A 13,031-nucleotide genomic window follows, 5' to 3' on the forward strand; every position below is an offset into this window, starting at 1 on the left:
ACCAATAGAACATCTTCCTATTCCCCGATTCCCTAAATCCTATGAAGGAATTTTCTTTGTTTTGAAGGAAGACTTTGATGAGGTCTGAGTCAGAAACCCCCAAGAGGCAGTCTTAAGAAACAATAGATGACATGCCTTTTAAAGTGGAAAGGAACAGCTAACTTCTGATTTCCTTTCCTTTCTTTTCCTTTCCTTTTTTAAACTTGTTGGAGTTTGCAAGCTCAGAGTCAAAGTCGAATTGCTCAGGACAACAGAAGAAATTACAGAGGTTGTGTGTGTTAGACAGACAGACACAGAGCTAAGAAGTAGAGAAATTTGGATTGGAAAGGGGCCTTGAGGAAAGAAATGTGGTTTTAAAGGAAATTTTAAAAATACTTTCATGAAAAAATTGTCCTGCTTTATCATAAATATGTTATATGCTGATATTTTATTAAAGTAATCTCTTTTAGGACGAATCTTTAGGAAATGTGAGAGGAGAGCATGATGGACACAGGACAAAGCCAAGGTCAACCATGAAGGGCACCTGTCTGGGTTTCTAGCAGGTTAGTTCATTGTTTGAGAGCACAGGTTAGGAGTCAGACAGAAGTGATTCTAACATAAAACTCCTTTTTTTAATTAGCAGTAGAAGTTGGGAAAACTACTTGACTACAGTTTGAATAGTTTTATTTGTAATATAAATAAATGTAAAATAAATTATAAACTAAATAAATGTAAACCAATAGGTCTGATTGCTCCAGACATATTGCACTGGTCTGTTGACACTTGGGGCCATCTAATTATTTGGGTAGGACTGGTTTTGTACATTAGAGAGTGTTTAGTGGTCTCAAGGGCTTCTATTCAGTGGGTGCTACTAGCACCCCTTTTCCCTCAGTTCTGAAACTGTTGTAAACAACATTGTCAATATCCCCAGGAGGCGAAAGCAACCCTGGTTTTGAACTATTGGTCTATGAGAGCAATTTTAATTCCTTCTGATGGCTTTCAAACCTGGACAAGGTGGAAAGATTGGACTTTGTGAAAAATCAGGTGGACAAACAAGCTGGGAAATGAGTCATGCCCAGAAGGATGAAATGCCAAAGGACATACATGCACTGGCCAATTGTATATGGGGTTCCTTAGGGATGTGTGATTCCTGTTCTGTCTTAGCATACATTTAAAGATTCTGAACTGTAGACTTTGGCCCTAGAGCCTTCATATTGGATGTTCTTTTGCTGGAAGACTCCCTCCTGAGGACCAGTAGTAGCCCAGTCACCCTCTCTCGCTCCCCCATCTCCTTCCCCTTTCCTTGACCAACTTCTTTACAATGTTCTTATCTCAGCCAAACATTATCTCTTGAGTATCTTCCTTAGCTGGATACTGCTTCTTGGGTCCTGAGCCACTTAGTCATCTATTCCTTCCTCTAAACAAAAATTTCTTAAGAAATCTCATCTTGTTCATGCTTGTATTCCCAGGACCTAGCATAGTATTTATCACATAGTTAATAATCGCAAGGTATTTATTGAATAAACAATTGCTTAGCAGGAAATAACCAGACCTTGAGTAATCATATTTATATTTTGTTTAAAAATCTCTATATTTCAGCTACTACTTGGAGTCAAATACCACATTATATATAGAGCACTCTTGAAGTCATGGCTGTTTCCTTATAACCAAAGAAAGTGCTAACGGATTTGGAAGTAACCTGATTAGTACAAAAGAATTGAGGAATGAAGCTAAAATCCACTATACAATGTGAAAATTAACAAGGGTAAACCTCACTTTGAGTTGAATATTGTTCTGTTGTGCAGTTTTTCAAGTTTGTGCTTAGAAACAGTTTTCTACATTTTAGTCCCTGATATTTATTGTTCTGCTCTGTGGGCCTTTTGGTTTGTTTGTTTATTTTTTGTTGTTAGATCTATGTGTGCCCAGTTTGCCCTGAGGGAAAGGATGATACAGAATTCTCATCTGTCTCTGTTACTATGTATTACTACTCAGGATACATCAAGACAAATGCCATGTAAATAAATAAAACACTCCAGAAGCTTCAGCTCTCACTGTGTTAAGCAGCAGAAAAGAAAAAGCAAATGTTTTAAGTTTTAAGAGATAGACTGAATAAGATGCTGTCATTGTCTACAGTATGGAAGAAAAGGAGTATTCTTCCCAAGCATATGTGAGTTGGCATTGAGGATTAATAAAATGTTATTGGGTCTTGCTTTGTTGTATGTCTGTAACAATGCTTATTTAGTTTTATTGTAGCTTGGAAGTCTCAGTTCTGTTGGGCTGAGTGCACATATTCAGCCGTCAAGCAATAAAATTAATCTACTGAAAGGAGTATAATCTTTATTAGCTGGGGGTAGGCAAAGCTGTTTCATTTTCTATTGCCTCAAGGACTCATTTTGGTTAATCTCTTTCTGGTTTCTCCAATCATATGTAGTATAAGTAAAATCCAGTCAAATTTAGCTTCTAAACTCCACAAGAGGAAACCCAGTCACTCTCACACACTAGATTTTGAATTTTAGATAATAGTCCTTTTGCCCCTCAAACCTCCAAGTCTGGCTCTTCACCTGCCCTGGCTGTATCCCTGTCCCTAAGGTTTCAGAGATTGCACTGAATGTTTATGATAGTTTTCCATTATTCCTAATTTACTAAGAGCAAGACTCTGACTCTTGCCACCAAAAAGGCCTTATCTTAGCGATATTCTTTTTTCTTTCTTTCTTTTTCTTTTTTCTTTTGGTAACAGGGATTGAATTAAGGACACTTAGGCACAGAGTCACATCCCTGGCCCTTTTTATTTTTCATTTGAGACAAGATCTTGCTAAGTTGCTTAGGGCCTTGCTAAGTTGCTGAGGCTGGCCTCAAACTTGTGATCCTCCTGCCTTAGCCTCTGAGTCTTTCTAATTTGTAGCAAAGTGTAGATGCCAATTTTACCAGTAGCATTCCATTGGAGACATGAAGCTCTGATTAGATGAACACTTTCAAAGATAGGGCTCTTATCCTACTCTGTATTCATAGCTCATAGAGCAATGCATAATATAAATATTCCATAAAATGTGTTTTAATTAAATGAACATGGAGGACTAAATGAAAATTTGGTATAACTGTGACATTCATTTTGTGATTCTCCCAATTATTTCTATTAGTGAATCACTTTTACTTGTTTACTCATTTATTTACATCTTTAGATATACAGTACTTTATCTTGGTATTGAGAAGAAGCATGCATTTTGGCAGATAAATGGTAGATAAGGATACTTAAGTGAAAATTACTAAATACTCTCTTGACCTTTGTTTAGGGCATGGCCAAACAGCTGCTGGACAATTTTTAATGTTTTAAGAAAGTCTGGTTATCAATTCTTCGTTTTGTGCTTCCTTTTTGCTTTTCATTTCTGCAATTTTTTTTTCAGGTGACTGGATTGGAGGAACTTCATTGATGCACAACTGACTCATTCCAACTGGACTATAATGTGTTGTTATGTAAATTAGACAGGAGGAGAGCTGGTGTTCTCATTAAACTTCTAACTTAAAGACAAGTGTGGAGTTCTAAAAAAGAACATTATAGGCTACTGTCAAGTTCATGGTCTTTGAGTGTTTTCAGTTTCCATACACAGCTCAGGTGAAGTTGGATGTAAAATAAGCTGAATAGACTAGCTTTTCTTTCACCCAGATGGCAGGTCATATCTTCCACAGAGAATAGTCAGTAACAACCAGAGCTCCCCATGTCTGCAACAAAATCACCCCTTCTTTTAGCTCAATTGCCATGGTCCAGAGAATTGGTCCAATTTTCCTTTGATACAGATCCTCATTGAATAGTGCTATACTCATATAAATACTGACTTTTCTGTAGCTAGTTGTGGAAAAAATACTAGTAGAGTAGAAGGTAGACAAGGTCAGGGTGGAAAGACAGAATTGAACTTTATTTCCTGAAGTGTAAAATGTCATGAGACATTGATATTATCATCTACCTTGGTGCATTTGTTTGCTTTGACAAGTACTCAGGAAATGATGCATTAACATACTTTACCAATCTTGGAAAAGGTGAAAGATATCTAATGAGTTTTGAGTCATTTTGTCCATGAAATTCATAATCAAAGCCAAAAAAATTTTGGAGCTATAAGAAACTTTAGTAGTTATACAATAATTATTAATTTGTCATTAATATTAATATTTACTTCAATTCCATCTTATCCAAACATCTCACTTCATTTAATATGTGAGAAATAATGACTTCAAGATGAGTTAATATTAAAGTTAATTGAAAGTTAGTGGCTCTACTCAAACTTTCTGAGTATGTGACACTAATATTTCCTCAGGTTTCTTTGAGGTTTGTTGACAGATGACAAGTATACAAAATATATTCATATATTTACTTGAATTTGTAATATCAAATGTCCTTGAATCTTAGCATTTGCACCTTTGGGGATGAGTTCATTGCTCTGAGATCAGTACATGAATTAATTGTTGTAATTGGCATATTCATCAATGTTAGACACTTACTCTGGTCTCTAGAGATTTCTGTTGAAAAATAATTTTGTAGGAGATTGTGAAAAAACTTCACTGGAAATTGAATAATGGATAAATAGACCATTCAGAATATGCTCTCCCTTTATAATATTTAATGTCATTAAAAATAAGTTTTAAAGATTTTTGGCTGAAGAAGTATACAAGAGGATATTTATAAAAAAAACATTTGAACTAAAACATTTTATAAGGACATTAATTTCAAACACATGCACTGAACATTTATCTCAGACAAAATCTAGAATGGATATTTAGTTATTAAATACTTAAGTAATAATTCCTAGAATATCACATGGATTCTCCAGGATAATCATTTCAGACTAAACTTGTCTATCTTTCATGGGCTTACCTGACTGAAGAACTAGGAATGTATAGCATTTAAATGACAAATGTGTATAGGCATTAGCAAAACATTTGATTTTTTAAAAGAAGTTTTAATAAAAGAGACTAGCAAATTATGGACCAGATTTAAAACATTAAATATATTTGATAAGAGTTGAATAACTTTACTCAAAGAGTCTTCATGTATAATAATCTAATATCTATCGTGTATTAAGCACTTACTATGTGCCACCATTGTCCTAAATATATGCATTATCTTACTTCATTTTTAATGTAACCTATAAGAAATATGTTGTCATTTTACATAGAAGGAAACTACAGATTAGAGATTAAATAAATTTTTCCAAAATCACTCAAAAAGCAAAAAGTGAACAGAAGTTGTTCGACTCCAAGGCCCTACTCTCTGCCATTGAATTAATATCATGGAAGCAGAAGATTGACTAATGTTGCCCTTGACTTTGCTTAGTTCAGATGAACTTCTTTCTAGATTGAAATATGGAGGGCATGCCTTAATGACATATAATTATATAATTTTTACTTAACCTATTGGTATGAAACTATGGATTATTTGTATTACTGATAGTTTTGCTTATTCTATTAAGAATATTTTATTGGGCATTTAGCTTTAAATACCAGAACCATGCTGTAGAATAACATAAAATGGTATTATTAACATGAAATGAACAAGATGAAATTTAAGGACAATAAATGTAAGAACTAGCCTATGGGGCCAAGAAAACAAAGTAAAAACATGTGATAGAAACAATATGTATGTCACATATATTGAAAAAACTTGGAGGCTTTAGCTCACAGTAAACTCCAAGATATATAACCTTTTGAAATTGGTGCTTAGGGAACATCTGTGATCACAGGTTCATGAACAAAACCACAGAAAAACAAAGGGCATGGTGCCTGTCTGTGCATAGATCAGAGCACTTCTAGAATACTGTTTTAAGTTCTAGTTACCTTAAAGCAATCAGCAGCAGATGTCCACTTGAGATTGCTAAAAGTGTTGAAATCATGTGATAGAAAAAAAAAAAAAGAATGTTTGGTGGGTAGTGTGGGAAGAACTTTATAAATGGTTTTAATCACTAAAAATATTTTCAAGTTGAATACTTTCAAATATTAGTATACAAAGTATAAAGTTGGTGTGTATGAATGATTATTAAAGTAAAGCATTTTGTTTTAACATGGGAAAGATGCTTTTAATAGCCATAGCTATTTCAAGATGGCAGGTGCCATGGCCACCTCATTATGAAATGAATGTTTAGCCCTACAGATATTTAAGCAGATGAAGAACAAGCAAATTTCAAACATTTGGTAAAAAAAACAAGTTATCTCATCCTTGAGAAACCATTAATTTTATGGTAATCTACAACTTTGGATAGGGTGAATGGTGCTATATAATTTTGTAGACAATCTCAAAAGCAGCAAGAACAGACCAACTTCTATGTGTCTTTCTAAGCTGTTCAGCCTATTCAGTTTCTGGTGCAAAATATTTTGCATATTTAAAAATAGGGCTTTAGAAATATTTGCTCAGAATAACAGTGCCCTACCCTAATGAAAAATTCCTAGACTTTAGATAAATAGAGAAAACAGGTAACTTTGGAAAACATTTTGAAAAACATGGCCATGTCATATATCACCTAGTATCTTCTGATTTCCTTCTTTTTACTTTATCTTTTTCCAATTTCTGTCTGAAATGAATTGGTAACAACAACAACAACAACAACAAAACATCTGAAAGCGAATGTTGGGAAACATAGTTGTTTTCTTTCCATTTATACGACAGATAGCTTTTGGTATATTATCAAGTCTATGAATATCCATGAGAGTGATGTGTTTATGGTATTCTGAATGAGTGGGTGCTCTCCAGTGTGATTCAATTCTTTCTCCTCTTTGGGGAGCACACAGTACAAGCAAGCATTGGAGAAAAGTATCAAAAAGCGGTCTGTCTTTTGACTTTTTGACTTTTCCTTATTCCCTTGCAGCAACAATCATATTCCTCCTACCAGACTCTAGGACTTGAATATGCAATTACAGCCTGTTGTCTCCAGAGTAATTATAGTCCAATTTGACTTGTTGCACAGCCACATGACAAGAGTGCTGACTGTCAGGCAGGGTCAGAGATCAGCCATTACACCATGGTCGACAGGCCATGGCCTCTTTGGGAGTCTGTGGAAGGTTCTTCTCAGCTGTGGGGCAAGTCTGCAGCTGTCTGAGCATCTCTTCATATGACTTTGGATGAAAACGTGGACTGTTTCATGACACAAGTTCCCAGCATGCAGTTTGACTTCTTATTTTCTAATCAAAAACATGAAAATCATTCTGAAGTGAATGGAGCTATTTCTTTTGTTTTCCATAAAGAAGAATATATATATATATATATATATATATATATATATATATATGCCAACATAAAAATATTATATTAATTTTCTTTATAAAATTAAAATATAAAAATGCTACTTGAAAAACATTAATATTTTTCATTAGGATGGAAATTGATGTCTGTTAGATATGAGAATAATTTGGATACAAACAAATGAATTATATTCACAGACAGAAAATCTTTATATGTACTATAAAGAAAGAATCATAAAAACATTAGTAAAAAAGCTTATTGTATGTCAGTTAACCAAATCCTAAAAACAGGAATATTTCTTATATAATTTTTCTTCTGTTTTGACTAGTCTAGATTTAAATCTCTGATAAGATATCAATTCAGATATATTTCTAGAGAAAGATTTGCTGTTATGGGAAGATTCTTCATTCCCATTTTCAAATATTTGAAATATTTAACATAATTGATCTTCTACAAACTTTGGGGAGACTGCTGATGTAACTCATGGTAATTTATTTATTTTTTCCTGGTAATTTAAATGAATGACACTAGGAGAAAGTATAATTGAGAAGCTGCTCATCAAATTTGTAGATGTTACTAACTTAAGCAAGAGTGCCAATATTCTGGAAACCAGATGGTCCTGAGAACGCTTGTTAATCTAAAAAGGATGACATTTAGTAAGGGCCAATATAAAGTAGAAGGGAATAAAAAAAGCTTAAAGGCAAATATATTAGGGAATAATGACCTAAGAAATTTAGTAGTAGTACACTTAATAGGTATTGTAACTGAAATGATTTTATTAAATATGCTGGTGCAATATCATGATCTATCCAAGAAGACAGACACCAAGAAGTGTTTCTAACTGCTATATTCTACATAAGGAGAATGTTGTGCTTCATTTCTACCCCTCTGTTTTGTTATTTCATTCATGTCAGATAGCTGGAGTGCACTCAGAATTCAGGCCAGGATTTTAAACTCTAGAGAGCCAGGTGGTAATCAGAGAAAAGTCCTTTTCAGGTTACCAGGCTGAGGGAAAGACACTGAAACCAGGATGTAGCTTAATACTGAGCAAGCAAACAGGAAGTGGACAGTAAGAAGCATAGGCAGGCTGAGTTATGTTGCCATGGCAGAGTTGAGAAAGAGGAAATGAGACTCAAACTGTCAAACCAGAAAGGTCAGCACCTGGAGTGTGTCGGAAGCCCATAATCCAGTGCTTCGCCTGCAACAAGGGAATTTGAGACAGGACTATTTCAGAGTTCTGGTTGCATGCCCACCTTCACCTGATCCTGTATGTTAATGCTACACCATTTCCAACATTTTAAAAACGTACCTTTAATGAAGGTTTGCTATGTGCCAAGTCATGTTATAGGGCTTCATTCATTAATTTCTCCATTCATTCCTTTTTTAATTGATTTTATTTTTTTAAACACTCTACAGTGGAATGCATTACAATTCTTATTACACATATTCCATTCATTCTTTTAATCTATAAATATATATTGAGTTTCAAATTTGCCAGTTACTGTGATAATTACTAGGACACAATAGTGAGTTAAAACAAACATGGTCTTAGCTTTGAAGATATTAATGATACATTGGTACAACTGAAATAAGTATACATATAATTTAAAATGAGGCAAGTGCTATTAATAGAAAGGGGTGCAAAAATCATTAAGAATCATTGGGTACACAAAGGCTCCAAAATACAAACTAAAGGGGTGCACAACCTTTTCAATGAAATATTAGAAAATGTTTCACATCTAAGGAATGAGATAGAAGTTCAAACATAAGAGGCATATAGAACTCCACATATCAGAATCTCAATAGATGCTCTTCAAGACACATTAAAATGAAAATGTCTAATATACAGAATAAGAGTAGAATTTTAAAAGCTGCAAGAGAAAGGTAGCTAGTCCCATTTAGATGTAAACCAACATTTAGATTTCAACTGATTTCTCAACCCATATCTGAAAAGCCAGGAAAGCTTAAGATTAACACATACCAAGCTCTGAAAGAAAATTAGTGCCAACAAAGTTTACTATACCTAGCAAAATTACCCTTCAGAATTGAAGATGAAATGAACACCTTCCATGACAAACAGAAACCAGAATTAATAATCACAAAACCTATACTACAAAACATACTCAATAAAATATTTCATGAAGAAGAATTGAAAACCAGCATAGAGATGAATTACACTAGAAAGAATAGTCAATTAAAGGAAGTCCAAATGTGAACCAAACATGAGTAATAAAATGGCAGGAAATGAAAATTATCTCTCTATAATAACATACTGGAAAGCAGCATGGAGATTCATCAAGAACTAGGAATGGAACCACCATATGACTCAACTATCCCACACCTTGGTATATATCCAAAAGATTTAAAATCAACACACTACAGTGATGCAGCCACATCATGTTGACAGCAGCACAATTCACAATAGCCAAGCCTTGGAACCAACCTAGGTGTCCTCATCAGATGAATGGATAAAGAATATGTCGTACATATACATAAAGGAGAATTACTCAGCCATAAAGAATAATGAAATTATGATATTTGCCAGTAAATGGATGAAAGTGGAGACTATCATGCTAATGAAATAAGCCAGACACAAAATGTCAAAGTTTGAATGTTTTCTCTGATAGCTAGTACAAAATAAAAAGAAAAAAAAAGAGAGAGAGAAAGCAGGTAAGGAGGTGGGAATTTCATCAAAATAGAAGAAAAATTGGTAGACAAGATGAAGGAGATTAAGGTAGAGGGAGGAGGGACAGGATAAGGGATGAACAGTGGAGTGAATCTGATCTAACTTTCCTGTGTACATACATGTGTATACCATGGTGAATCTCATCATCGTGTATATCCACAAGGCACTAATTTAAAAAATACTCTAAATAAATAACAGATTAGTAGAGCAGAGGGAAGAGAACAGATGGAGGGAGAAAAGGCGAGAATGGAGAAATACTGGAGGCTAAATTAAAGCAATTATATTCCATGTTTTTATAATTATGCAAAAATATGCCCTAATGTAATATATAACTAAAATGAACCAATAAAAAAAGGGATGCTAGACACATAGGTTCCCCAACTTGGTCTGAAAAGTTCTGCAACAAGAAGGGTGAACTGGAAAGAACTGAGAGAAGAGGAGAAAATGGTACTCTGGACAGCGAACAGCTTTTGAAGGACCTGAGAGCCAGGGAGGTTTTAGAAAGAATCACACAAAAGGGGATGGAGATATGGAAAGAAGTCAGATAGCACAGGGCCTAGCAGGGTATCTTGAGGAGCAACAGGAAGCTGTTGAGGGTTTTCAAACACTGATATCACATCACCCAATATTTCTGAAGATCCCTTTGGCCATCTTCTGAAGAATGGATTGGAATGAATGTGTGAACTAATTGAGAGACCAATTGCTTGGACTGTTTAATAGGCAAGGGATGGAATTTCATTTAAGGTTCACAACCTGGTAGGATCTTCATTTTACAGAGGAGTAGACTTGCAGAGGTAAATCCTCGAAGTCACATGCCTGCCACATGAAAGACAAAACTCTTGTGTTACATCTTCCTGGTCACACACTCAGTGAAATAAGTCTCCTACAAATGTATTCCTGGAACAGAAGGTTAGTTTCCATGTAGATCAACTTATTGATTTATGCAAATAATATTTGTTGAGTGGCAGTTCTAGGCATAGGGGATATAATATTGGAGACATAAGACAATGGATCTTTTCGAATAAAGTTTACATTTTGGTGGATGAAAATGGCAACAGATTAACAAGCTAGCTACATAAATATCAAGGATAAAATGATAGCAAACAAAACAAAACAAAACCCAAAAACCCCCAAACAAACAAAAAACACACCCAGGCGTGTGATAGGCAATGACTTAATGGCTCCTTTTGTTTGATGGTACCAAGAAAAGCCTTCCTGAAACCAGAATAACACGAAGAAGCTGCTCTCCCAGGAGGCTGAGGGAAGAGTCTCTCAAGAAGAGGGGATCCCTGGGACAAAAGCTCTAAGGTGGGGACAGCATGGCAGGTTTGAGGGACAGAAGAACCTCAGAGTAGTTAAGTATCAGGGACAGCAGCACAAGATGCATTTGGAGAAATCATTAGGACTAAATTATGAGGGACCTTGTAGGTCAGGGGTTTAGATTTTATTCTGGTTGAATGAGAGTCCCTGGGAAAGTTATTAAAATCAACAAGGTGAAGAAGGCACGCTGGGATTTCAGTTTTAGATGATCACTCTGACTGCTAGGAGGAGGGTGGGAGGGAAGGAATAAAGGGACCCCAGCAGAAGGCTCTCTCACCTGCCATCCAGGTAAGAGATGAAGGTGGCACTGAGGAGGTGGCAACAATGGAATTGGCAAAAAGTGAACGTTTTAAACAAGTTAATGTTTCTTAGCTAGGGATGTGGCTCAAGCGGTAGCGTGCTCGCCTGGCATGCATGTGGCCCAGGTTCAATCCTCAACACCACATACAAACAAAGATGTTGTATCCGCCGAAAACTAAAAAATAAATATTAAAATTCTCTCTTTCTCTCTCTCTCTTTCTCAAAAAAGAAAAAAAGTTAATGTTTCTTAGATTGGTCAGCTTTTCATCACTGTGACCAAATTACTTGACAACAATTTAGAGGATGGAAGATTTATTTTGGCTCACAGATTTGGAGGGTTTAGTCGGTGGTTGGCCAACTCTGAGGTAGTAACATTGTAACATAAAGACATGACAGAAGAAAGATACTGCGAGTAATTCAACCATAACTAGAACCACATTGAACAGAAAGGTCAACCTGGCTCAGAAGACTTTTCCATATCTACCAGTATCAACTGGAGAGAAGGATGCCCCATATGCACCACAGAAGGAAAACATTTTGCTTACTTGGGGACAAAGAAAGCTAATACTCAGAAGGCCAAACAGGCACTTTGATGACTTGGACATCAGGAGGAATTGCTTATTTTCAGTCTCCAGAAAGTTCTATAGTGGAAGGAATTAAAAACCCATTTTACTGTCATATGTAGAATTCTAACATGGCTCCCATGACCTTTGTCACCCAGTGTTACTCCTAGAATTATGTTGTGTGACAAAGGGAACTTTGCAAATATAAGTAAAGTCCTGGTCTGTGGAGCTTCCTTAGAATAAGGAGCTCATCATTTGAGCTCTTGAAAAGCAGAGAGTTTTCTCCTGGTGGCTGAAGAGGAAGTTAGAGATATTCTAAGAATGAGAAACATTTGATGCAGTGTTTCTGGCTTGAAGAAGGAGGGGTCCACAGGGTGAAGAAGTGAAGAAGTCAGTCCTACAAGCATAGGAACTGAAGCTGACCAGTACTATGAATTGGTGTGGAAGTGTGTTCTTCAGATAACAGAATGCCCTTGGTTTTGATCTTGTGACTCTCTAAGCAGAGAATCTGAACATACCTACCTGGACTTCATACCTATAAAACCAAGAGGCAATGAATGGGTGGTGATATAAGCCAACAAGTTTGTGGGAATTCTATAACTCATTGTTAGAGAACTATACTCCTATGACATGCCAGGCACTGTAATAGCTGTTAGAAAGCATACAAGGAGAATTATTCATGGACCTTGCTTTCAGGGTGAGGCCTTGAATGGTTCAATCATTCATCTGTGTACAGAGAAGAGGTAGAACTGGGACCTGTCTTGAAGTTCAGCCAGAACTTTTCTTTTATGTAGCAACAGCCCCACTTCCTTCTTCCTCACTTCTCCTGTATGAAGCAACACATACCTGGAAGCTACATGACTGACAGACATGCAACCCTTAAATTCAATGTCTGTATCAATACAGAATCATTGGTGACTTAAGCTGGAATGTTGTATGATGAAAAATGTCTAACATTTGC

Source organism: Marmota monax, unplaced genomic scaffold (genome assembly GCF_021218885.2).
Source record: "Marmota monax isolate L192 unplaced genomic scaffold, Marmota_monax_Labrador192_F-V1.1 WCK01_AAM20220418_F8-fsc00043, whole genome shotgun sequence".
In the NCBI taxonomy this organism is placed as follows: Eukaryota; Metazoa; Chordata; class Mammalia; order Rodentia; family Sciuridae; genus Marmota; species Marmota monax.